At 41.1% G+C, this 24,183-nt stretch overlaps 1 protein-coding gene across 7 annotated transcripts in view; it reads right to left on the bottom strand.

Annotated features, from left to right (window-relative positions):
- Window positions 1-24,183, bottom strand: part of DLGAP1 (DLG associated protein 1) — a 388,995-nt gene that overhangs the window by 212,008 nt on the left and 152,804 nt on the right. Inside the window, exon 1 of one of the 7 annotated variants that reach the window (XM_048508641.1) lies at window positions 127-229. The exons of the other annotated variants lie outside the window; for them this stretch is intronic. The gene's annotated coding sequence lies outside the window, so the exon portion shown is untranslated. Of the gene's footprint in view, window positions 1-126; window positions 230-24,183 lie in introns of those variants that run through there. 7 annotated transcript variants of the gene reach the window in all.

The raw sequence follows: 24,183 nt of genomic DNA, 5'->3' as shown, positions 1-24,183 counted from the left end.
GCAGATTATTCAAGAATCGCACTATCTGCAAGTCTTTTAAAAAATCCTGGCTGCAGCCCTTCCGAGCAAACAGACAGGCATGAGTTCCTTGGTATTAACCCACTGGCTGGCAAGATGGCCACATACCTATTACATCTTGCTGATCCTAGGCAACGTTGGATCTTCACCAGAACCAGATGCAACGTTTTCTCTCCAGCCTTGTTACAGGGTTGGTTTGGGAATTCCCCTCTTTCAGACAGAGTAAGCGCACGTTGGCCAACTTGCACTGAAGTGCTCAAACACATATTGTTCTACTGCCCAAAATAAGAACATAAGAACATAAGAAAGAGCCTGTTTGGATCAGACCAGAGTCCATCTAATCCATCTAGTCCAGCACTCTGCTACTCGCAGTGGCCCACCAGATGCCTTTGGGAGCTCACATACAGGATGTGAAAGCAATGGCCTTCTGCTGCTGCTGCTCCCGAGCACCTGGTATGCTAAGGCATTTGCAATCTCAGATCAAAGAGGATCAAGATTGGTAGCCATAGATCGACTTCTCCTCCATAAATCTGGCAAACTCCCCTAAAAGGTTACTGGTCTCCTTCTGGTGTTGTTTATGTGTTTTTAATTGGACTATTTTGTAATTTTAAATAAATCTTAATTGTTCAGATGTGGATTTTTCCCCAAGTTTGCTACTCTGTGGACTCTGATCTGTGGAAAGGCAGAATAAAATGTTTTAAATAAACAAGAAGCACAGTACCAAAGTGATAGATTGCACACATTATTTAGTGTAATGATTTAAATGCAAACTCTGGGATTTCATTCCCTGCAAAAGAAAAGAAAAACAAACTAACAAAATATCCAGCTGTGAAGTTGCTCAGTGGAACATGTGCATCTGACCCAGAAAATGGATCATAAAATGTCTTTGCAGCCTTATTTATTTGAATGCCTTGGAGAAAAGGATCAGGAATTAAGTAAGCAAACAGAAGTTTTGGCGACTTTGTATTTTAATAATAGAATATTTGATATAATAATAATAATAACAACAACTACTATTACTACCACTACTACTACTACAAGCAGAGGCATAATACTGTTGCTCAGATGATTCACTGGAACTTGTGCCACAACTACCATCTGCCTGTGACAAAGAACTGGTGGAATCACAAACCTGAAAAGGTCACTGAAAATGAACACGTAAAACTACTCTGGGACTTCCAAATTCAGACTGGACAAAAGTTTTGGAAACACAATAATTCCCTGGACCTTTACAATGCGATTGTGAAAGTGTGGATAGTCGACAAGCTGTTGCAATTCCTGGTGACAGCAGAATTAAGATGAGAAGCAACTTCGGAAAAGCCCAATGCTACACAACACGAGGGATTTAAGGATTGGAATTAGCAAAAGACACAAACCAGCAAAGGTGGTCCCAGTGGTGATCGGCACACTGGGTGCAGTGCCTAATGACCTTTGGACGGGCACTTAAACAACAATCGGGCGGCTGGACAAAATCACCATATGTCAGCGGCAAAAGGCCACCCTACTCGGCTCTGCAACCATTATTCGTCGATACATCACATAGTCCTAGATGCTTGGGAAGTGTCCAACATGTGATGTAATACAAAATCCGGCATATTGATCTTGTTTGCTGTGTATAACTGTTTTTGTATCAATATAATAATAATAATAATAATAATAATAATAATAATAATAATAATAATAATAATAATAATAATAATAATAATAATAGTAATTTATTGTCATTGTGAATGCACAATGAAAATTACAAGCATTCCCCGATGCACACTATTTCAGACCTCACACCCCATCCTCACATTCCCCTTCCTCCAACAATCACTACACAGCCCCAACCACATCAGCACGAAACCACGGAGTTCAGCATAGCCACACCTCTAGAATAGAAGCTGTCTCTGAGCCTATTTGTCCTTGTTTTTATAACCCTATATCGTCTGCCAGATGGTAATATTTCAAAAAGAGAGTAGGCCGGATGAGATGGGTCCTTCAGAATATCCTGAACTTTCTTTAGGCAGCAAGAATTATAAAGTTCTTCAAAAGAGGGGAGTGAACAGCCAATAATCCTCTGGGCAGTAGTGATCACCCTTTGGAGCGCCTTCCTATCTGCCACTGTGCAACTTGCACACCATGCACAGATGCAGTATGTTAGAACACTCTCTACAGCACAGTGGTAGAAGGTCACCAGCAGTTTTTCATTCAGTTGTTGTTTCCTTAAAAGTCTCAGATAGTACAGTCTCTGCTGGGCCTTCTTAACCACCGTGGCAGTCTGAACACCCCAGGTCAAGTCCTCTTTAATCATAACACAGGAGCTTAAAGCGGCCATCCGCTCTACTCCTGTATTTTCCATGTTTTAAAGATAGCACCAGGAATGTATACAAATATTAAAAGGCAATTGTGGCTTGTGTTTGAGAGCCATGTCTAGGTCACAAACTGCACATGAATTTGATGTGAAATATTTTGCTCAGCTGTTTTTTTTTTTACAAAGACTGCTTTTAAACTCAAGGAAACCATACTTCCATCAGATACAGCACACATACCGTATTTCTGCATCACAGCTTCGAAAGTTATATCCTTCACTAGTTATCAGCCAAGATAATAATGGAATGCAGCATCATGCTCTTGATGTCCTTAGTTTTTGACAGTTTTGTAAATGACATGGAATAAATCACTTCATAATTCTCCCATGACTTCCAGTACACTCCATTGGACTTCATCAAAATAGCCATTGTCCAATGGGATACTGGGCTCAAAAGCCCATTGATCCTGCATATCTTTTCTTATTTCACTTAGGCTACTACAAGCAATATCTGCCTTTGGTGAAATCTGAAAGACAAGTACTTCTGACAGACAACTGCTTCAACTTGTCAGTGAGGAGGAAGGAAATAAAATATATCAAATTCAGTATCCTCAAAGGAGCCCAGAAAAAAAGACAATCAGAGTAATAGGTATGCTAATTACAATGATCTGGTACTTAAAAGAATGTGTGGAGGAAGAATATGAAGGTAGACATTAAGAAGATTGAGGGTCTTGGTAAATATGTGATATGTAACTATGACAGAAAATTACGTATTTTTACATTTTCCTATCTGATCAACAAATGAACAGATAAATAGAAAGAATATTTTGTATGATGTAAAGGAAATCTCTATTTTCTGATGCTTGCTTTGTGAGTATTTTCTTCTGAGAGGTATATCAATATAATTCTTTGGGTTCCCCTCCCCCCCCCAATCATATTATATGCAGTAAAAAAAACAAAATTGACATTTCATAAGAGAACGAAGTGGTATTTTCCAATAATTATTAGTAAGGAAAAGGAAACATCTTAGTTGTACCCAAGAAGTTTCAAATGAATATATGACTGGTTATATTGGTAGATCCTATGACATGGGGGGGTGGGGGGGGGAGAGATAACTTTTTTCTCTTTCCTGGAAAGGAGGGAACACACACATGCAAATTTGCCCTGGATAGAAGAAGAGGAGGAGTAGGAGTTTGGATTTATATCCCACCTTTCTCTCCTGTAAGGAGACTCAAAGGGGTTTACAAATTCCTTTCCCTTCCTCTCCCAACCACCGACACCTTGTGAGGTAGGTGAAACTGACAGATTTCCGAAGAACTGTTACTAGTCCAAAGTCACCCAGCAGGAATGTAGGAGAGTGGAAAACAACAGCATTAGATATATCTTTGCTCCTCCTCCTTCATGTGCACGCACACACACACCCTGGTCTCTGGATAGTAAGGAGTCTGCTACTGTCCCTTTTGCCCTGCATCAAAGCTTTTCTCTGCCACTTCAGGGAAAACATGTGGGCAACCATATATATTTCCCTGGCTGGGCATGTTACATTTGGAGTGGAGGTTTGCTTTGGAAAAACAGCCAAGGAAAAGTTGCTCCAGCTAAGCACTACAGAAATCTAAGCACTGGTCTGAAACAAAATAACTGTTGTAGAAGCCATGGATTTGTGAATGGATCCAGCCACTAAACAACCATTTTGTGATTGGGTCCACACAGAAAGCCACATTTGGTGTCTGGCTCTATCCGTTCAGCTATCATTTTATGACTGGTAGTTCACTAGGCTCTCGAAAAAAATTACACAGGTTCCGGAAAAAATAGTCTGCCTTTATCTATAATACGTTAACTACATAGATGGAATGTAATCTAGTACTAAAACAAGATTAATTTGGAAAAGTGAAAATTTTTCATGTGGACAGGCAGTACTTCAAAAAGAATATGAAAAATGGCATACCTAACAGCTAAATCAATCAAAACCCAAATCTTGCCATTGCAATTCTTTGTTATAATTTATTTGCCACATTCATCACGATTTTCAGCCAAAAACTGGATCTGAAAATGGCTCAAAAGAATAAGTTCTGTACAACTAACAATTATTATTGAGTATAAATCAGATTCTCAACTGAACTGAACCACAGTGGATGCCACACCCTCCTTATGATAGTCTCATTGTCAGCAGCTGTTGGGGGAGCTTTCTCCAGTTGTATAAGCTACAGGCAAATGCTAGAATCACTGGCTGGCAGCCCAGAACGCCAGGCCCCAGAGGCCAATGTTCCTGGCTGAAGTACTGCCATCTTTGACATTCTCTTCTCGTCTTAGACTATTGGTTTAGCTCCCAAAGTTCCTTTCACAATATTTGCAACTCAGACACTTTATTCTTATAATTCATTCAATCCACATCTTTCTGTCATTTTATCTCCCCCCCCAATTACATTTTATCTCTATTCATTAGCAATTTCCCAATAATCTAACCTTACCTAGAAAGTTAGGACTGGCAGCTGTTATTTAACTTTTAAAAAAGTGAGAATCATATTACAGTTACTGGCAAGTTGCATCTTTAAAAACTATATAGAGTAATACCCACTTTATTGCAGCAATATTAGTACAATACCCACTTTATTGCAGCAATATTAGTACAAGAACAGTGTAAGTTTCTTGATATAGGCAATGTGTTTAAAGATGCTTTTTAATGACAGATTTAATTAACATTGGAATGAACACAAAAAATCTTCAAGATATGACTTCTTATATGGGTTCTTCCCATTGTGAATGAACAACAGGTGCATTTGTTCTGATACCTGTCAATCTGATTCCTGAACGTCTGAAGAAGTCCAGTCTGATTATGCTGAAGACCCTGAGTTTGGCTTGATACAGACCTGCCTATGATGGAGAAAAATAATATCTTGTCAGAGAAAGCAGCCTATTCATGTGATCTCATGAATGGAGATGAGGAGAAAATAAGTGAAAGTAACAGTCTCTTTAATGCAAAGACAGAGGTGAAATGTCTTGGCAGTACATAATGCTGAAGAAGCTGCAAGTTGTTCATTTGAACCAACAATCTGAAACACACCACTCAACTGACTATTGCAATTGTCAGAGCTCCTTTATTGAAAGGAGCGAAATTGAGGTGGGGGGATTTTTGCGAATTCGACGGTGTAACCGGATAGAATGATCTCCTTGGTCCAAGCATCTACGTGGCCATGCAGCCATGTTTCCTGGAATTCCTGAAGGCAACCCCCCACTGCAATCCCGCAGTCAGGACTTCTTCTTGTTGTTGCTGGGATTCCTGTCATTCCTGAAGTTCTTTCCCGATTTGGGTTGGTGACGAAAGGAATGGTTGTATCCACCTGGGTTTGGCCTCTTGCGGAATCCCTGTTGGTTTTGCCAGTGTCTGCCATCTCTGGGTGCCCTGGGTAGGGTCCTATGAGAGCGGAAGGCGGATTTAGGCTTGGATGATGTGAAGTTGGACCGGAAGGATTTTGGCATGGCCTTCTTATCTTTGGTTTCCACAAGGATGCGGTCCAGTTCCTGGCCAAAGAGGGAACCCGCCTTGAAAGGAGAAGCCTGCGACTAATTGTTTGGAGTGATAGTCTGCTTGCCAGGAGAGGAGGAAGGTGAAATGTCTGGGAACCAATGCCATGGCAATGGCACGGGCGACCACAATCAGGGGGTCGAAGTTAGAGAATGCCAGGAAGAAAACGGTTAGAAGAATGCATTCCATCCCTTCTCTGATGGCCTCTTGTGAAGGTGGGATCATGTCTAAAAGTTTGCGTAGCCAAACTATGCCTGCCCTTGCCAAGGTGGCTGAGGGTGCTAAGATCTTGAACGCCATGACCAAGACTTCATGAAGCCTTTTAAGGACCCCGTCTATGCATTTATCTAAGGGATCTTTAACGTTACCATCACCATCTTTAGAAATTAGGCCTCCGAATTGGAGGGCTGTCACTGGAGCATCAACTAGTGGAGTAACAAGCATGTTCTGGATATAGTCTGGGACAGCGTACAGCTTTTTGAAGCTAGAGGAGAACCCTTTGCTGGCAGAGGGATTATCCCATTCTTTCTTTGCACAACATTGGAAATATTCCGGAATAGGAAGGAACTCCTTGTTGGGTTCCTCTTGTGGGAAAATTTTCTTGTATCCTTTAGGGCAGCCTTTAATGGGCTTGGCAGAGGATGAGGAGGGTGCTGTAGGGTCTATAGCATCCTCCGTGTCCTTTAAATCCAAAGCAGAAATAGCTTTGGAAATAAGGAGGGAGAGGTTCTCAGCTTTGAAAAAATTTGGAGTCTGCTCCACCTGTTCTGGGGTCCCTTCTTCTGGTTCTGAGAAATGGTCTGATTCCACACATTCTCCCTCGCTAACTCCTTCCTCCCCAGGAAGGATAGTGGGTCCCTGTAGGTGCTACTATTTTGGGGGGACCTGGGGGGGAGGAAGATGGGGGAGAGGAAGAGGGATATCTGCCCCATCTATGGTGTATCCTATGATAGGACCTAATTTCCTCTCTCATTGACTTTTTGAAAAGGTTTACCAGTTCCTGGGCACTGGTTTGTTGCCGGCCCCCCAGTAAAATAGGCTGAGATAAGGTTTCAGAAGCCATTGGTGAACCTCTCCCCCCCTCGATCTTGCCTGATTGAAGGGGAAGAGCTGGCAGCAGAGACGGGATTTTTTTCCATTCTGGCGCCTTCCACATCCCTCTCCAGAATGCTGGTGCTGTTTTCAGTCATTTCAGGGGTCTGAGGTCTCCCCTCAGTCCTGCGAGGTGATGCAGAGCCAAGTGAAACCCCCCCCCCTGCCCCTGCCCTGCGCTGTCATCAGCCAACCAGGCAGCTGGGACAAGGAAGCCGGAAGTGGCTTGGGATAGCTGTCTCAGGCTGTGCCTCTCTAGGAACAGGGACTCTTTCCCATTAACCCTTAGGGAGGCTGAGGGAACCCAAGCCACACGGAGCCGCAGAGCAAGGACGAAAGAGCCGCATGCAGCTCTGGAGACGCAGGTTGCAGACCCCTGTGTTAGACTTTATTTGCATAACAAGAAACATTATTCAATGAGCCTACTTGCTGTGATTTAGGGGATTTAGGGGATTGGATGTGCTGAACAATCTTAAAATGCATTTTGTGCAAGCATCTGTTTCTAATCAAATCACTGATTATCATAATCACTGAAAGGCACCTCACAAACACTATTCAAATATTTGAATTGTGTTTGTGCTCATTGTTTTTTAAAATGTTTTGTTGGGTAGGAAAACACATATTATGAAATCCTCTCAGTTTCAGACCTAGTCTACTATAAATTATATGAGGGGATACTTCTTTGGGGGGGAAGGGGGGGGGGAGAAAACAGGCACAAGACCAACTTGGATACGCACAGTTAGGTCATTCTATATCCCAAATAATGTTGGGGAGACAGATGACACCATGTATTCTCTGACAGATGTGGGATTTTTTGGAACACCTTGTCAGACACAAGCCATGGCTGTGTGTTGTGATAATTTTCAGTCCTGCTTATTAATGTTGCATCTAACTCATGATTCTTGCGATCACTGATTTGCCTGGCCTTTTTGACTATATCCTGCCACTCTATATGCCAGTACTCAGATTTTCAGACTACAGCTTAGCTTTGGGGAGTTTCCAAATTCAAGTTCACTGGTCTTTGCAACTCCATTTAGTTGTTCCTGACTTCACATTATTATCTTACCACAAATGCAGCTTGTTTGACACTTGAAATGCAATCTAAGGAAAGTTCACGCAGTTTATCTTCAAACACAACAGTTTAGAATATTTTTCCTAATGTGCTTAGGAGGAGATCGTAGCAGTCTTGAACCAAAAACAAAGGTGGCTTGTACATTTTTAATACAAAACAAACAAATAAATATATACATTTTCTTTCCCATTGTTTTTGCAATCCAATAGCTCCTTCCATCAAGCTGCAATTAACTTTATGGAGGTTAAAAAAATCAAACACAGGACTACAAAACATTACAAATCTCTCATGTGACATCCACTATGACTCTGAGAGTTTAAAAACGTGGTTTGAAGATGAGTAACTAGTTCTACAGACCCTATGAGGCATTGTGGTTCTTTTTCAAATGTTGTACAGCTGTTCCCATGTTGTACAGCTGTCAGTTTTGAAAATAAAGAACAACTGAGATTTACCTTGGCCACCATTGTTACCCAGGGATGGGGCAGGGAGAGGGGCATGCTAAGCGCAGGCATCCAGCCCAACGTGGGGCTGGACTGCCCAGCTGCCGGCGTGAGTGAGTGATGTGCCTGGAGGAAGCGGGGCCGCGGCCTTATATGGGCAGTTTGGGCTATCCCATGCCTCTTTTTGCCTGATAGCCAACAGTTTCTCACTCCCTTTTGGGTGAGTTTTTTGTTGTTGGCATTCTGACTACAGAGATTGTTGCATTTCATCTGTCACAGCCTGGTGAGTTGCGTATGTGGACCGATCCGTTCAGGAAATGAGTAGCCTTGTGCTGGCCCTTCCCATTTGGTGGGTGCCTCCATAAGAGGCCTGGGGGGGTGGAACGAGCCTGTGAACCACTTGCCTAGGTGAGGATTGCTGGTGGCTCACACCCCCTGGCAGCAAGGGGAGTTCATCCAGAGGACAGCACCCGGATGACTCCCACTGTCTTGCTGCTCAGGGCATTGGTGTTTTCCCCCATGCATCGAGCTGGGGGAAAGTTATTACTGGGGGACAGCAGACATGCTGCCCAGTGGTCACTGGGGGACAGCAGATGTGCTACCCAGTGCCGGATCTGTCCCCTAAGCTGCACCTCTGCTTCCTTTTGCCAGCACACCAATAAAACAGCTGTGGCCAAATTTTACCCACACAATGGGGTTTTCTGTGTCTCCTGCACCCTTGGACCGCTTCCTCCCCTCCTTGGGCGGCAATGGTACGTAGATGGGATTTTGCTGTTCAACTGTGTTTTTTAAAAAAGAAAGAGATGTACTGAGAATACCAAAAGGTTTTTAGTTCTTTTGACCTCAACCAATCATTCCAATGTCCCTAGTACTGATGATTGTCCATAAGGACACAAATTAGTTTAAAAAGTATCAAGATATCCCTAGTTTAATTGAACTGTTTGATCAACAGCTATCTTCAAAGAAAGTACACAAAAGTGAAACCTCTATTCCACAAGGAGCTGCTTGTAGAACATGCTAAGATTAAATAGCAATCAAATAACATCAAAACTGTACTGAGATAAATAGATGAGAAGTGTTTTAAACACCAAGCACTATTTTGCATTATTATTATTATTTCATCTCCCCATTCTTTGAGAAACAATAGAAACAACTCCAGCTGGAGTTGGTGATACTTGGATATTTTTGGGAAGATGAATTGTGTTCTCTATTTGTGCAGAAGCCATCTTCTGTCTATCTGCCTTCTGAAACAGAGAATAGTGGTGGATTCCCCCATATAAGCTATTTACCAAACTAGGAGCATAAATTTGCTCAGTATGCTGCTCCAGTTTTTGCTACTTTTTAGATAAAATATTACAAACAACTTTTTTGCCCTTTCACCATTTAGGCACCATTTACAAGGAAATGTTCCTTGTATACTTTGAAGACTAGACATTAATACAAATTCAGATGAAGCACAACCAATGCCCCATGGATGAAGAAACCAAAGGTCTATCTGGGAACTATTAAAAGTGTGGAAGAAACTGGAAACTATACCAGAACTGACCCTTTTAAAAGGGATGTTACCTCTTCAACAGCTAACTGTGAAACAGCTCCAGGTTGACAGTGGCCTCAGGGCATGTCCCCGTTGCCATGCTGTCTTCTAATGGTAGGATAATTAGGAACTGCCCAAACTCCCTCCCAGATGTGGAACTTCTCTCTTCTCTCATTTTGAGGCTGCTCCAAACTAAAGTTCTGGCTAAATGAAACAATTGAAGGGTATACTACGGTGTACCCCTTTCCCAACATAGAATGTTAAATTGCAGATTTAGAAAACAGTGCAAGTACTGTTCTTTCTTGGCAACTACTGAGATATTATTTTAACAGAAAGAGAGATTTCTGCTTAAAGACACCAATGATTAGATTCTTCAGATGGACTTAGATTTGCAATCAGAAGAGGAGCAGGAATCCAAAGGGTGACTGGAGATTTGTAGTCATTATGTTTCTTAGCTGTTCCCCATACAAATGTGAAATACATAAAATGAGGACAGTACAGATTATATCTTTAATCAAATCTTCAATAATTATTCTTGTGCTCAGGAATATGAACTTAGATGAATGGAAAGAAAAGAGTTGGTATTTTCTTCTTCAGACACTGAAGTCAGGCCAGCTTGAAAAAGGAAGGCCTCGATCAAGCTGAGCATTTTCATAAGAGGATGGCAGGGAGGGAACTGCAAAAATGTGGACTTTCTTTTCTACACAATGTGTAAAAGTGCTCTGACTTTCAAAAAAATTCAAACCAGGTTTATTTATTTATTCATTTGTTTCTCATACTTGATATACCACCCCATCTCCCTAGCTCTGGGCAGTGTACAAATCAATAACAACAAATCAACACAATAAAACAATAAATAACAGTTAAAGTCATTCTAAAAACATTCCAGTAACTCCAAAAACATTACTATTTCAGTAATTTCAGTATTTTTGTAGCCCAGCTCAATGGCAATCGTTTGGGAATGATCACAATAAAGGGAAGGAAAATGCAGAAGCAAAACTATAAGAGGGCAGTCAGTGATGCTCCCGGAAACAGCACTGCAATAAAACGGAGCAAGCCATGTAAAGTCCCCAGAATTTCAGCTAAAAATTCCAGAAATGTAGGTGCAACAAGTTTGGAGATGTTTGGCCCAAAGCAAGAACACTGAAGTAATGAAACTGTATACAATTATCTCTGCTGATTATACACACAATACATGGATCATGTATCTATGTGCATAGCAGTACTCAATACTTATCTAAAATTATACTGATGAACTGGATTAATCAATTGCCATTGTGTTTGAAGTTATGTAAGGTGGTATATAAATGACTAAGGATGACTACATCTGTTGGTTCAGTTTGTAACTGCTCACAAGATGTGATCACCAGGGTCAGATGTTTGACACTTTTGCTAAAACATTTTCCAGGCTATGTTTTCTGTGATTGGCACTTCCATGAAATAAAAGACACATTGTGAAAAGCAGCAACAAGCAACAACAAACTATTTTAAAGATGAGACTTCCTTACAAGTTAGATGAGTTCTCCATATATTATATGGCAGCATCATTCAGTGTTTGTTAATGTTTGCTGAGCTCTCCACATCTGGATAAATATGCATACAAGTTCTTTTACTACCTTATGGGATTTTTAGCATCTTCCTCATGTATCAGCAAATATACTGCTTTTCAAGCTTTTAGACTAATTAAAAATGTCTCGGGATTTCTTTGCCACAGTATTGCTGGCAATCAATAACTACACTGAAAAAATAAAAGGGAAGGTAGCCAAATTGTCTAAGCAGCATACGTTCACATTTGCACATTCTCACTGGCAATGTATTCACCCATACAACTGTGCAGATACAAAAGGAAGTGATTTCATGATTTAATGACCCAAATGTGATTCTGTTACCGCTGTTGCTTGGGTCACAATAAGTGATTTCAGCTCAGCAACGTATTGAGGCGCAGGAAGCCAGTGTTTCTTCAAGGCAAAGTATTTTATTTGGAAGCAGTGGTGACAGCTCAGGCAGGAGAATCACGCTCTTGTAACCAAGAGCAAGAACTTATATACACATACATCAAAAGGGGCAAAGGGGCACGTAAAGGGGGCAGGAAAGGGGGCAAGTCCCTTACCGAACACCAATAAACAGCAATACAAAAGGAAGATACAATTACAACTTTTGTGAATGGATCCCGAAATCCCGCTGTCAAGCTTCTTCCCACGAGACTTCGCAATGGTGCTGAAAGGAGAGCGGAAAAGGTCCATTCAGAGAATCTGTGTGGGCTCGCTACCACTCGCAGTTATCTACGTTATCAGATGGTTGTTTCCTTCGGTTATGACCTGAGGCTCCCGCGCCTCAGCTCCGCAACAAAGGAGAGTTCAAAACTGTCCAATGGTGGTCCCGACATGTTTTCCAATGGCTGGAACCTCTGGGTGCTGCTATCAGATTTAATTTGCAAAACCACAGGGGGTCTTTGTCTTCGCTAAGGAGTTGGCAGGGTGTTGGTCTAAGCTGCATTCCAGGGCTAACTTCCTTGTCCCTTAATATCAGCTTCTACAGGCTACTGCTTTTACTAACACAAATATCAAGAATAACATTTCTAAACTTAAACATTAGGGAAAACAATACAGTACAAGCACACAAGAGTCTCCTAAATTAACAATAACAAAACCTTAAACTAACTGGAGAACCTAGTCAAACTATAATCCTAAACAGCGGGCAAATCATAAATTCAACTCTAAAGGGGCTTTCATTACATCTTAAAAGGGCAGCGGCAAGAGGGAAACCATATAACATTGGCACAATCACATGTTTATGTCCTTTGCAAGCCTTATAGAGGCTTCTGAACCACACAGGTCTCTGTGTCTTGACATGGAGCCAGTGTAGTCGCGTAACTTGACTCAAGAAAATATTTTGGCCATTTTCTTGGACGGTAACAATTCTGGGAAATATGAGTCTTTAACAGTGATTAAGAAGGTTCTATACTATAATTGTGCAGATAAGTTGCAAATGCAGTTTATTCACCAAGGTGCAACCTGGCCATGACCAAGTTGTGAAAGGAGTGCCGCACAGCACAAAACGACTCAGCTTGGAACAACACAGAGGTGATCTGGCAGAAGGGCTTGACTTCCATGCAAATGAAAAGTCTCATCAGGGTAAATTTCATTGATGATCGCTTTCATGTTGAAATTGTGCATAGATTTAATTGTAAGGTACCTTTGTTTCAAAATAGGTGGGCATGGTATAAATCTTGTAATAAATAAATAAATAAAGCTCCCATTATCCTTAACATGATCTGTTGGATGATATAGCCCCACCCCGCATTTTGAACAGAATCTTTTCCACTAAAATGTCAGAAAGAAACAGGTTTCTGTTTTATGTGTTGACTATCTTTGCCTTGAACTGGCAAGTACATTTGTATTTTGGATATGTCCCTTCACCACCTTTTTCTCTTTGTTTCTAGCTTTGTTCTATGTTTCTTGCTTCTGAAACTTATACTTGCAATAGCAGACTTGGCTTCCGCTTTCTGTCATAATTGTTATCTACCCAAGTGTCTGATTTTTGACACTGCTTGGGCCATCAGGTTGTTTATTAGATATCACAACCTTCTCTTGAAGATAGCTTTTGTAGAGAACAATCAAGGTGAATTGTTCTGTGATGTTGCATTAAGCCAAGCAAAGAAAAGATATAAAGAAGAGCTGAAAATGTACTGTGATGCTGAGGGTCAGAGGTGAAAAAGCAACAAAGGAAAGTAATAGATTGTGGTTGTGTCCGTGGCATGCTCCATGAATGACGACTCTGGAACACACAAAGTTCTTTTCTGAAATCTCTTGATCTCAATTTTATTTGTCTCAAAATCAGTTTGTTCCTTCTTTATTTTTTTAAAGCAGCTTATGTTGAGAGACCACAAACTTGCTCAGATTTTAACCCCAAATTCAAATTGTGAATTTAAGAACAAATAGTAAACTATGAATAAATAAAATATGAAAATGTTCGGTTATGTAACATTTGTTTAATAAAAATAACAGCAAATATTTCAATTTCTTGTAAAGTTTCTTCTCCCTCCATAATGATGGGACATAATATAAAAAGAGGAAGGACACACGATGGCAGCCTATCTAGAAACTGAAGGGAAACTGAGAGAAAACTTGATGTAAGCACAGACATGGCATACCCTAAAACCAGGTACCTTTTGTGGAGCTTCACCCTATACCAGTAATACTGGTTATGAAGGTGATGATGCATGTACATTTGCTCACAATGGCTTTTCCATTGATTTCATCTGAGGGAGCCATTCCTCTACTCATACTTTTGCATATGTGAGTTGGGAGTCTCACTGGGCTGGATTCCGCACAGCATATGTATAACAGGGTTGTAATTGTTATGCAGATAGTCATTGCTTTGTTCATTAAACATATACAAGAGTCCCAGAATTATTCCTCATGGAGCATTTTCTCTGCTTCAGCAATGCTAGCTATGTACATTTCTTCCACACAATGCCATTCACCATTGCTGCACAAGTTAGAAAAAGCCCGTTTTGCTCCTAAAAATATTTGATTTTTTTAATGGGAGAAAAAAAGATCTTTTCACCATGGCAGTGTTGAGACAATCCTCTTAATATGTCCAGAAGGGAAGATATGACTTGTGTCCAAATGAAAGGAAACACCTCCTTTGCCTTCTTTCTCTGCATTTTCACACTGCCTTGTGTTGCTGATACCAACAATACTGAAATTTTTTACTGGAGGATCAGAGGACTATTCTATTACAATCATATGTGACAAGTGTTTTTTGTGCCACTTGAAATATTCCTCAAGTGTTCTCTCTATTAGCGCTTGAAAATTTTCCGAAGTGATTCTGCCCTTCCCATAAGCATTAGGAGGTCTGTAGCAGCTAAAGGTCCTGCTGCTGTCAGTAATGTAACCAAGCACTCTGGATTGAGCCAGTAAATGCACACAATTTAAAAAGCAAAATAGGAGTTTTGGAAAATTTAGAAAAATGGTTAAAAACAATAGAATTACAGCTTGGTAATGCAAAAAATAACAAAGGTATCTCACTGCATACTCACAGAAATGCTAAACAGCTGGTCTTGAATCCAGGGCTATAAAACATAAGCAAATTTCTCTCTGGCAGGAACAAGGAGTGAGTGAGTGAGTGAGTGAGTGAGTGAGTGAGTGAGTGAGTGAGTGAGTGAGTGAGTGAGTGAGTGAGTGAGTGAGTGAGTGAGTGAGTACAATTATATACGCTTAGCTGATTAAGGAAAACACTAGCCATACACTAGGTGACCTCTTTTAATCAATCATGGAATTGCCCTGACTTGACCTTCTAGGATTGGAGCTAGTTGCCCCTTCCCAATTAGAATGTGTAGTTCACCCCTCCCAGTTTGAAACTTCTTCAGCTATGGCGAATGTTCTTAATTAAAATAAACTGGAGAAGTGTCCTTGACAGAGATAACAGTTACTAAGCAACACCATGCACCCAGCAAGACTTGCAGCTAGTTAGGCCCAAAAGATTCTCTGGAGATGTACACTTTGCTGGGGAGGAAGCAGTCTGAGGGTGCAGAAGGAGACACAGAAAACCCCATTGTGTGGGTAATATTTGGCCACAGTCATTTTATTGGTGTGCTGGCAAAAGGAAGCAGAGGCGCAGCATAGGGGAAAGATCTGGCACTGGGCAGCATGTCTGCTGTCCCCCAGTACATGAGGACCCCGCCGCTATGGTCATAACGAAATGTGGGCCTCAATTTGCTGCAGTGAAAAGCCAAGAAGGCCAAGGAAAAGGCTCCCCATAACAGCTTTAATTTGAACTGGGAGCAGATACTCGACAGCTGACTGGACAGGTCAACCAGCATGAATAGGATAATGGGTCTGCAGCTGTTGTGGGAATGCAGTGTTAAGCGGTTCCACCCTTCAATAGCTCTTCTAGTGTGGAAGGAGCGACACATGTCGGCTTCGCCCAATGCCTTGCAGTAAAAGGAAATGGCAGCTAAGTGCATACGCAAGGTCTTGGAGGCTGAGCCCAGACCATAAAAATGTGCCAGGTAATGAAGGACCACCCCTTGTGTGAAGGGCGTGAAAATGTGAGGGGCAGAGGGAGCCAAGAAGACCAGGAAGCCATTGGTGCTCGGGTGAGAAGAGATGCAGGATGGCCCAGCCTGCCCATATAAGGCCTCAGACCTGCCTCCTCCAGGCACATCACATACTGGGCTGGATGCTGGTGCTGAGCCTGCCTCACTTCCTGCCCCACCCCCGGGCAGCAACAGCACTCTTTCTTGACAAGGTCAATTAGTTGCTACAGTGTAAATAACCATAACTGGTTACCCAGTACCTTCAAGCAATTAGCATTAATGAAAAGTGGACAGAGAATTATGACTGGCTGTGTAAGACAGTTTTCAGGGGAGAATAATGAAATCTGCAGGAGGTGTAAAAGGTAACAGCTAACAAGGGTGAAAAACCAAATTGCCCTGAGCCATGTGAAATCACTGTTGCAAATGCAAATTAAGCAAGAGTCACACAAGCAATATGACCACTATGGAAAACTCCTCCCTTCCCCACACCCAGTGTCAAATTAGCCCAGTATATTAAACTGAGATAAACTCTGACCGGAATATTTTTTACGGACAAGAGATAAAGCTTTCTATGCAAAAAAAGCATCCAAACCCATGCAATGTGTGTTATAGAAAAAGAGTCTCCAAGTCCATACAATTTTTTGATATAGAAAAAAGCAGAAAAGCTAGTGGGAAGAAACCAGAAATTCTATCTGACAGGGATCTTTAACTCCTAAAAATGTATACCCTGAAAATCTTGATTTTTAAGGTACTACTGGACTCAATTCTAGCTCTTTTACTACAGAGGTGAGTGACTAAACAGACAGAACAGAAAGATTGGTGCTTCACCTGAGAGAAAATATTAGTTGTTCAAGCTAAGGTAACAATTTTTTTACCTTGTCAGTTTAAAAACCTAATCTAAAAAAGGATTCTTATAAAATACTTCAACTATTCTAAACTGGATTTGGCATAAGTGATTGCATAAGTAGAGCAGAAATCAAACAGACTTACACAGAAACTTCATTTTTGAATTAGCTGGAAAGTTTAGACAGAGGGAGAAGTAGGTCTACAGTTCTTAACAGAAATGAGATGAAAGGGAGGCTTTGCTTAGGAATTAATCCAGCAGGAAACAGAGAACAGAAAAGGTGCACAGTGTTTAAGCTGGAACAAGGCAGGAAGAAGAGTCAAAGTTATCATCAAACATAAAATTTAAGTTAGGTAACAGTACCTCAGCATTTATGCACTTAAATGAACCTATGCTTTTTACCTCACAATACTACTTCAGATTTGGGAACAAGCTTGTACACTGGGTTGCCTGAATGGCACCACAATATGCAAACATTTTCATGGATCACTTAGAGCCATACTTTCTTAACTCCTATCTATACTTTAGATTATTGATGGCATTTTCATCATCTGGCACATAGGATGGAAGCTCTTGAGCAACTCCATGAGGGTTTCAACAACTTTAACTCCAGATCCATCCATGCAACAGGTATATTTTCTACATTATGGCAACCAGAGGCATAGCGAGGGGGGAATTGTGCCCAGGTGCTATAGCACTGTAGCACTAACCTTAGAACATTTTTTTAAAGAAAAGAAAAAGAAAAAAGAATGTGTCACAAAAAAAGTGGGGGGAAATAGCCTGGTGCTATTTGAAGTGTCCAGAGTGTTTCAGAGTGCTTTAAAGGTAGCTCATTAATAGATTTAAATCAGATGTATGAAACACCCATCCCTCTATTGCAGGGGTCCTCAAACTTTTTAAACAGGGGGCCAGTTCACTGTCCCTCAGACTGTTGGAGGGCCGGACTAAAAAAAAAGCTATGAACAAATTCCTATGCACAAATGATTGTAAAATGTTTGATTTCACCTTTCAGCCTTTCTGTCATGGTCTATTTTTAGAACAGTGACCAAAGTATGTCAAGTACAGGGTGGGCTCCAAATATTGTTGGGGAGGCTGTGGAATACCTTCCCCTGTAAAAAAAAGCAGAACTTTCCCAATGAAGCATTCCATCTAACCCAGAATCAGGTATTTTCCTGGGTTCTTTCCTCCCTAGCAGCCAGCGAGCGATTCGCCAGCCTGGCTGATGCCAATGGGAGTGAGGCGGAACAGAAAGCCTGAGAGTAACACATGGAGTAGCCGAGGGGGAAGGGCGGAGCAGGCGTTGCCACATGTAAGGTTTCCAACTCTGGGTCAGAAAATGCATAGAGATTTGGGGGTGCCATCATGTAACTGCAATCAACGGCCGTTGGGGCCAGTTCCTCCTCTCCCTCGAGCCCCCACTGCACATGAATGGAGCCATCGCTGCCATGCCTGGCGGGCCGGATAAATGCCTTCAGGGGGCCACATTTGGCCCCCGGGCCGTGGTTTGGGGACCCCTGCTCTATTGCTTTACTCAGAATCAGACCAACACAAGATAACATTCATCTTAGAATGGTTAACTAAAAGGGACCAAAACTATGTCAATCCCACTTTGCCCATCAACAGTTGGGAGCAGTTCTCCACTACTTTTCTCAGACTATCAGTAAGCCTATTCCCACATTATAGGATGGAGTTTGGACCCCCCACTGTTTAACAGTTAGGTGTGAGTTGTCGGTTCTCCTTAATTCCTGCACACACAGTGGCTGGTTTGGATTAGGACTATGTTGCAAATGTGGGAAATGGCTTCAAGGGTCCTCCTACCAGGTAATTTTCCTCACCTGAAATGGTCCGACGATGCTGTTCAGCCTGAGGAGGAAATCCAAGTGTATCGGAGGGAATATGTGGGTTTTTTCTAATGAGCTAGACATCACCCCCAACCCAGTTTGTTTCAGGTTGGGAAAATGGCTCAAGAGGCATGGCTGAAGTTCCTTCTCTATGGACCCTGCAGCCTCTATCTAAATGTACACATGACCCTGGAAAAAATGGGAATTGTAAAGATTCTGCAACTCAAATCTGCCTTTTACAGATGGTATGGATTTCTCCATAATGTGTGAATTAGATTGCTCTTTTGATTTGATCTTATTTTAAACTAGCCTGAAGGGGGAACACTTTAGCTGTATATTGCTGTTTTGAAGACAGCATGAAGGTCTGCCCTCCCTTCAGAGGCTTTGCCCCGGCTCAAAAGGGAACTCTCCAAGTGATTTTAACTGCTAGATGGGTCCTAAATTTCTCCCAGAATTACAACTGTTCTCCAGACTACACAGAAGAATTTTCGTGGAAGAAATGGCAGCTTCAGAGAGCAAACACTATGTCAGATTCCGCACGAGCCATGAATAGTGCCCCCGGAACGGCAAAAATGCCATCCCAATCGCACTCCTGCCATTCGCATGGCAAAAATGCCATACCGATCGCACAGCTGCCAATCGCACGGCTGCCGTGTCTCGAGCAAGGCAACATTGTGCTTTTCCCACCGTTTTTAAAAAACAGTGGCATCCACTCATGCTGAGTGGAAGGCGTTGTTTTTCAGTGTACCACTTTTTAAAACTTACGTCCTCTTCCCTGCATAGCTCTGTGGGGACAAGAGGACACGTCTCCTTGCCCCCGACCCCTGAGGCGTGTCATGACCACGGAGGCATGTCCCCATATCTCTGCAGAGCTATGCAGGGAAGAGGAGGCAAGTTTTAAAAAGCAGCACACCTCCATTTGGAGGTGCCTCTGCACGCTGCGGCAGCTCCTGGGCCACACACACTTAAGCATGCGAAAAGTCCTGGGAGTGCACCAGCATAAGTATGCCAGTGCACTGCCGCTCTTAAAGCCTGTGTGGAGTGGGCCTATGATATACTATAGATTCTAGGGGCAATCCTTACCCAAATTCCTCCCATCACAGGCACCACTCCCAAATCTCCAGGAATTTCCCAGCTGGAGTTGGACTTCATCTAAACCTTGCCTTAAGAAAACCTTCCATGTGAAAGGCTTTGTGTGAAAGCTTTCAAAGAAAGCGGAGGCATTCTGTGTGTCACCTAGGAAAAACCCTGTGTGAAAATAGCACATGTTGCTCAGTTCCAGCTCGATGCTACAAAGTAACCTTGGGAAAGTGCTTTTTCAAGTGGATGTAATACAATGTCTTTCTGGAGCTCTTTGTACAGACAAAATGTATACCCTGCCTTTACATTTTTAAAATAAATAGTCAAGGAGCTTACATAACTGAAATCTACAAAAAAAAGTTAAGATATATAACATCAAACATTAAAAACTTATAAAACCTGGGCAAAACATTGTTTTTTTAAAAAATTCTATAAGGCCTTTGCAATGTTAAAACAAGCTCAGTTGGTTTTTTTCCTCAGAAACGCCAAAGAACCTGTAATAAAGAGCATGTTAAACAGATCAGCAAATATATACAGTCAACTCAATACTGAAAGATATGAGGCCAGCCAAGCCTAAAAAACAAGGACTGTATATATAGGGATACAAGGCAATGAGGTATAAGCAGTTAGTTTGAGTGTAATTTGAACAGATACTTCATAAACCGTTCATAAAGATTGTTCATAAGGATATATTATGGTTATTTAACTGGATAGAAAGGTAATAAACACATATATAATGAGAGCATGTCATAAACATTGTCCATGAGGCACGAAACCTGCAATAGTCATATTGCGTTCCAGTCGATGAGAAAGAAGTCGAGTATCTCCAAAAGTTCAATGAATCAAAGATATTAAGCTGAGTTGTGGTAGTTGACAGCAACAGCTCCAGCAAGTGATGAAGAAACTACGGCGACAGCAGCCACATTCACAGAACGCGTTGCGCGCACTAATCCGCGTTTTTCAACAGAAATTTCTTCCAGTGCGTTTCCAGGTAATTCTATTAGAAATAGAGATTGAATTCTGTAAAATTAACGCCTAAACACCTGATAAGAGATTCAATCTCTATTTCTGTAAATAGAATTACCTGAGCGACTGAAGAAATTTCTGTTGAAAACGGGCAGTGGATTAAGCGCCAAGTAACGCGTTCTCGGCTAATGTGGCTGCTGGGTTGTAAGCCGTAGTTTCTTCTTATCACTTTGCTGGAGGTTTTCTGTTGCTGTCAGCTACCACAACTCAGCTTTATAATTTTTGATTCATTGAATCTCTTGGAGATACTCGACTCTTTCTAATTGACTGGAACGCAATATGACTATTGCAGGTTTCGTGCCTCATGGACAATGTTTATGACATGCTCTCATTATATATGTGTTTATTACCTTTCTATCCAGTTAAATAACCATAATATATCCTTATGAACAATCTTTATGAACAGTTTATGAAGTATCTGTTCAAATTACACTCAAACTAACTGCTTATACCTCATTGCCTTGTATCCCTATATATACAGTCCTTGTTTTTTAGGCTTGGCTGGCCTCATATCTTTCAGTATAAAGAGCATGTTACCAGTTATGTACCTTTTCCACATGAAAATGATAATTCCTTTATCAAATTAGCTTATTATCCTACCTTCTCTTATGGGTTCATTACAACCAGTAGAAAACACTGCTGATATTTTAAGTCCCACTCCACAAATTTACAAAACAAATGAGAAGAACAAATGTTTCTACATGCATGAACCTCATTTTTAACTAGAAGTCAAAATACACAGAAGTATACACAATATATCATTCAAAGAGCCTGTATAATGCTTTTAGTAGGACAGAGGTACCCAGTCTGGTACCTGTGGGTACCATGGCACCCATCAACATCTTTTCTGGCACCTGTCATGTGTTTTTAGGCATGGATGGGGCTAGGTAGGGCTTTTGCCCAGCAAATCGTTTGACTGATTTATTGGAGATTTTATTGGCTGGGTAGATTATTTTAGATATTGCTTTGGCAGAAGCTGACACTACAGCACAAGGATCTTCACTGTGTTACTGAAGTTAAGCTATGGCAATCATTTTGGGGCTGGCTCATTCTCCTGTGGCAACCATTTTGTGGCATTCAGTTTGTTGCTTTAACTGCCATGCTATGTCAGAATTCCAAACGTGCCCACAGGCTCAAAATGTTTGAGGACTCCAGCAATGGAGTGTTCCTTGATATTCTGGCCTTGCCTTGACTTTGAAACAAATCACATTTCGGCGAAAAAAACATTTCTGCGATACATATATTCATTACTGGAAAGCAAGAAGACAGTTTCATATAAGGTGAATTAGAGGCCAACTTTCAGTCTCAAAGTCTGTACTTATTTAACAGAGTTCTTTTGCTAAAGAATTATTAGTTGATAATCAGAAGGCTTGTACAGAATTATTTTAAGATTCTTAATGGGGCAGTTGTACAGCCCAAGTTACACACAGATTTTAGATACTGTAAAGGAATGTAATAGGCAAGGATGGTAAGATCTAGTCAAACAACACTTCTCATACACTATATTAGCACACAAAAAAAGATGGAGCACTCACATTTATAGAGAATGATCAGAAAATATTCCTCGTTATAAGAAAATGTTGCTGACTCAGAGAGGCCCGACTTCTCTGAATTCTATATTTTTCAGAATCTAATGACTTACATACCAGTATATTTTTCAGATTTTAAAAAAATCACAGGCATGCATATTGAAGCAACATAAGTTATAGAAGAAAGCTGCGAAGTGGATTGAAAGTGGATCGAAAGGGTGTTATTCTGAATGTGTGAAAGGGGCCATGGAGATTCCATAAAGTTCCACCTCATGGGCTTTTCAAGGCAAAGATGAGCAGAGGTTGCTTGCCATTGCCTTATTTTGCGTAGCAGGCACTGGTGGTGTCCTATGCAATTACTGTCCCTCTTTAGCTTCTGAGCTCTGATAAGATCGGGCTTGTCTGGGCTATTAAGGACTGCTGTGGTGTAGAATATAGATGTAAATAAATACTTTCATTTAAGATGTCCTTCAATTTTTTGTTCTTCTACTCTACTTTTCCATGGCCTTATATTCTATGCATATCTGCCATACATACTAACACTATTAACATTTTCATGGAACAAACTAGCCGCAGTAACTTTGTTCTGTTCTAATCACAGCACTCGTTCTTTTACTGGTTATTTGTAGCTCCACAAGATGCACAAGGAATATTCAACAGTCGTCAGTAGCAATTTGCTTCCAATACATGTTACTATATCTTCTTGCTGGACTTGATGGCCCATGGAAAACAGCTACATGGTAACAAGGAAAACTGCAGCAATTTCGTCAGTATAATTTTCCTTGAGAAGATGATATATGGTTCTTTAAGATGACAAATAGCTACTACAGCAATGTCAGAGCCCCAACAATCCATAAAAGTATCATGTTTGTCAAACAAATTACTTGTACAATCAGAGCTGAAAAGTTCTGAAATAGAGCAGTCAAGGTATCAGAAGTCACAAATAATTTATATAATGATTTAAAATACTGAGCCCTTTAAGGATTTAACAAAACCATTAAAATATGTGGTTTGTTCCAAAGATGTCTGGAATTCATGAGTATTCCATTGCACAGCATCATACTAGAAGGGACAGTTCAATGTAAGGACATGCAAAAGAACTGTTCGGTTCATTAGCTCGCTGAAGTCTGCTTGCAGAGTCAGGACTTAAAGTTGCCAACCTCCAGGTGGTAGCTGAAGACTTCCTGGAATTACAACTGATCTCCAGATGACCAAGATCAATTCGCTGATGCCACAAGAAAATGGTCTGTTTGGTCCTTCACCTCTGAAGTCCTTCCCCTCTCCAAACCCCATCCTCCTCAGGCTACACCCCAAAATCATCAGGTATTTCTCAACCATAACCTGGGAACCCTGGGCCAGTTTTTGAAATAGAACTATATTTTTGTTTTTCATAAAATGAGAAAAAATTATTTTATACTTGTGAAAGACCAACAGTGCTCAGATTTTATAAGCTGTCAAGCCATATACACAACTCTACTTCATATGTCAGTTTGTTAACTACAGTGGAACCTCGGTTTTTGTTGGTAATCCATCCAAAAAGAATCGATGAAAACTGAAACCGATGAAAACCGAGGCAAATTTTTCCATAGAAATCAATGTAAATCCAATTAATCTGTTCTAAGCACTCCAAAAAAAATACCAAAAACACATTTTTTTTGGTGAATAAACATAGTGTTTAATGCTGAAAACAGTAACAAACAATACTAGGACCAGCTTCAGAGCCAGTGGACAATGTCGCACCAGAAAGCTGTCCAAAGATGTCTGTTTCTGACACCTCTTTAAGATTTGTCTGAAATGGGACAAAACATTGTAATTAAACAAGTTGCAGACACAGCCCGCAACAGCTTT

This window comes from Sphaerodactylus townsendi, linkage group LG09 (assembly GCF_021028975.2).
Source record: "Sphaerodactylus townsendi isolate TG3544 linkage group LG09, MPM_Stown_v2.3, whole genome shotgun sequence".
NCBI classification, from domain to species: Eukaryota; Metazoa; Chordata; class Lepidosauria; order Squamata; family Sphaerodactylidae; genus Sphaerodactylus; species Sphaerodactylus townsendi.
This window is presented reverse-complemented; position numbering and strand designations above follow the sequence as displayed.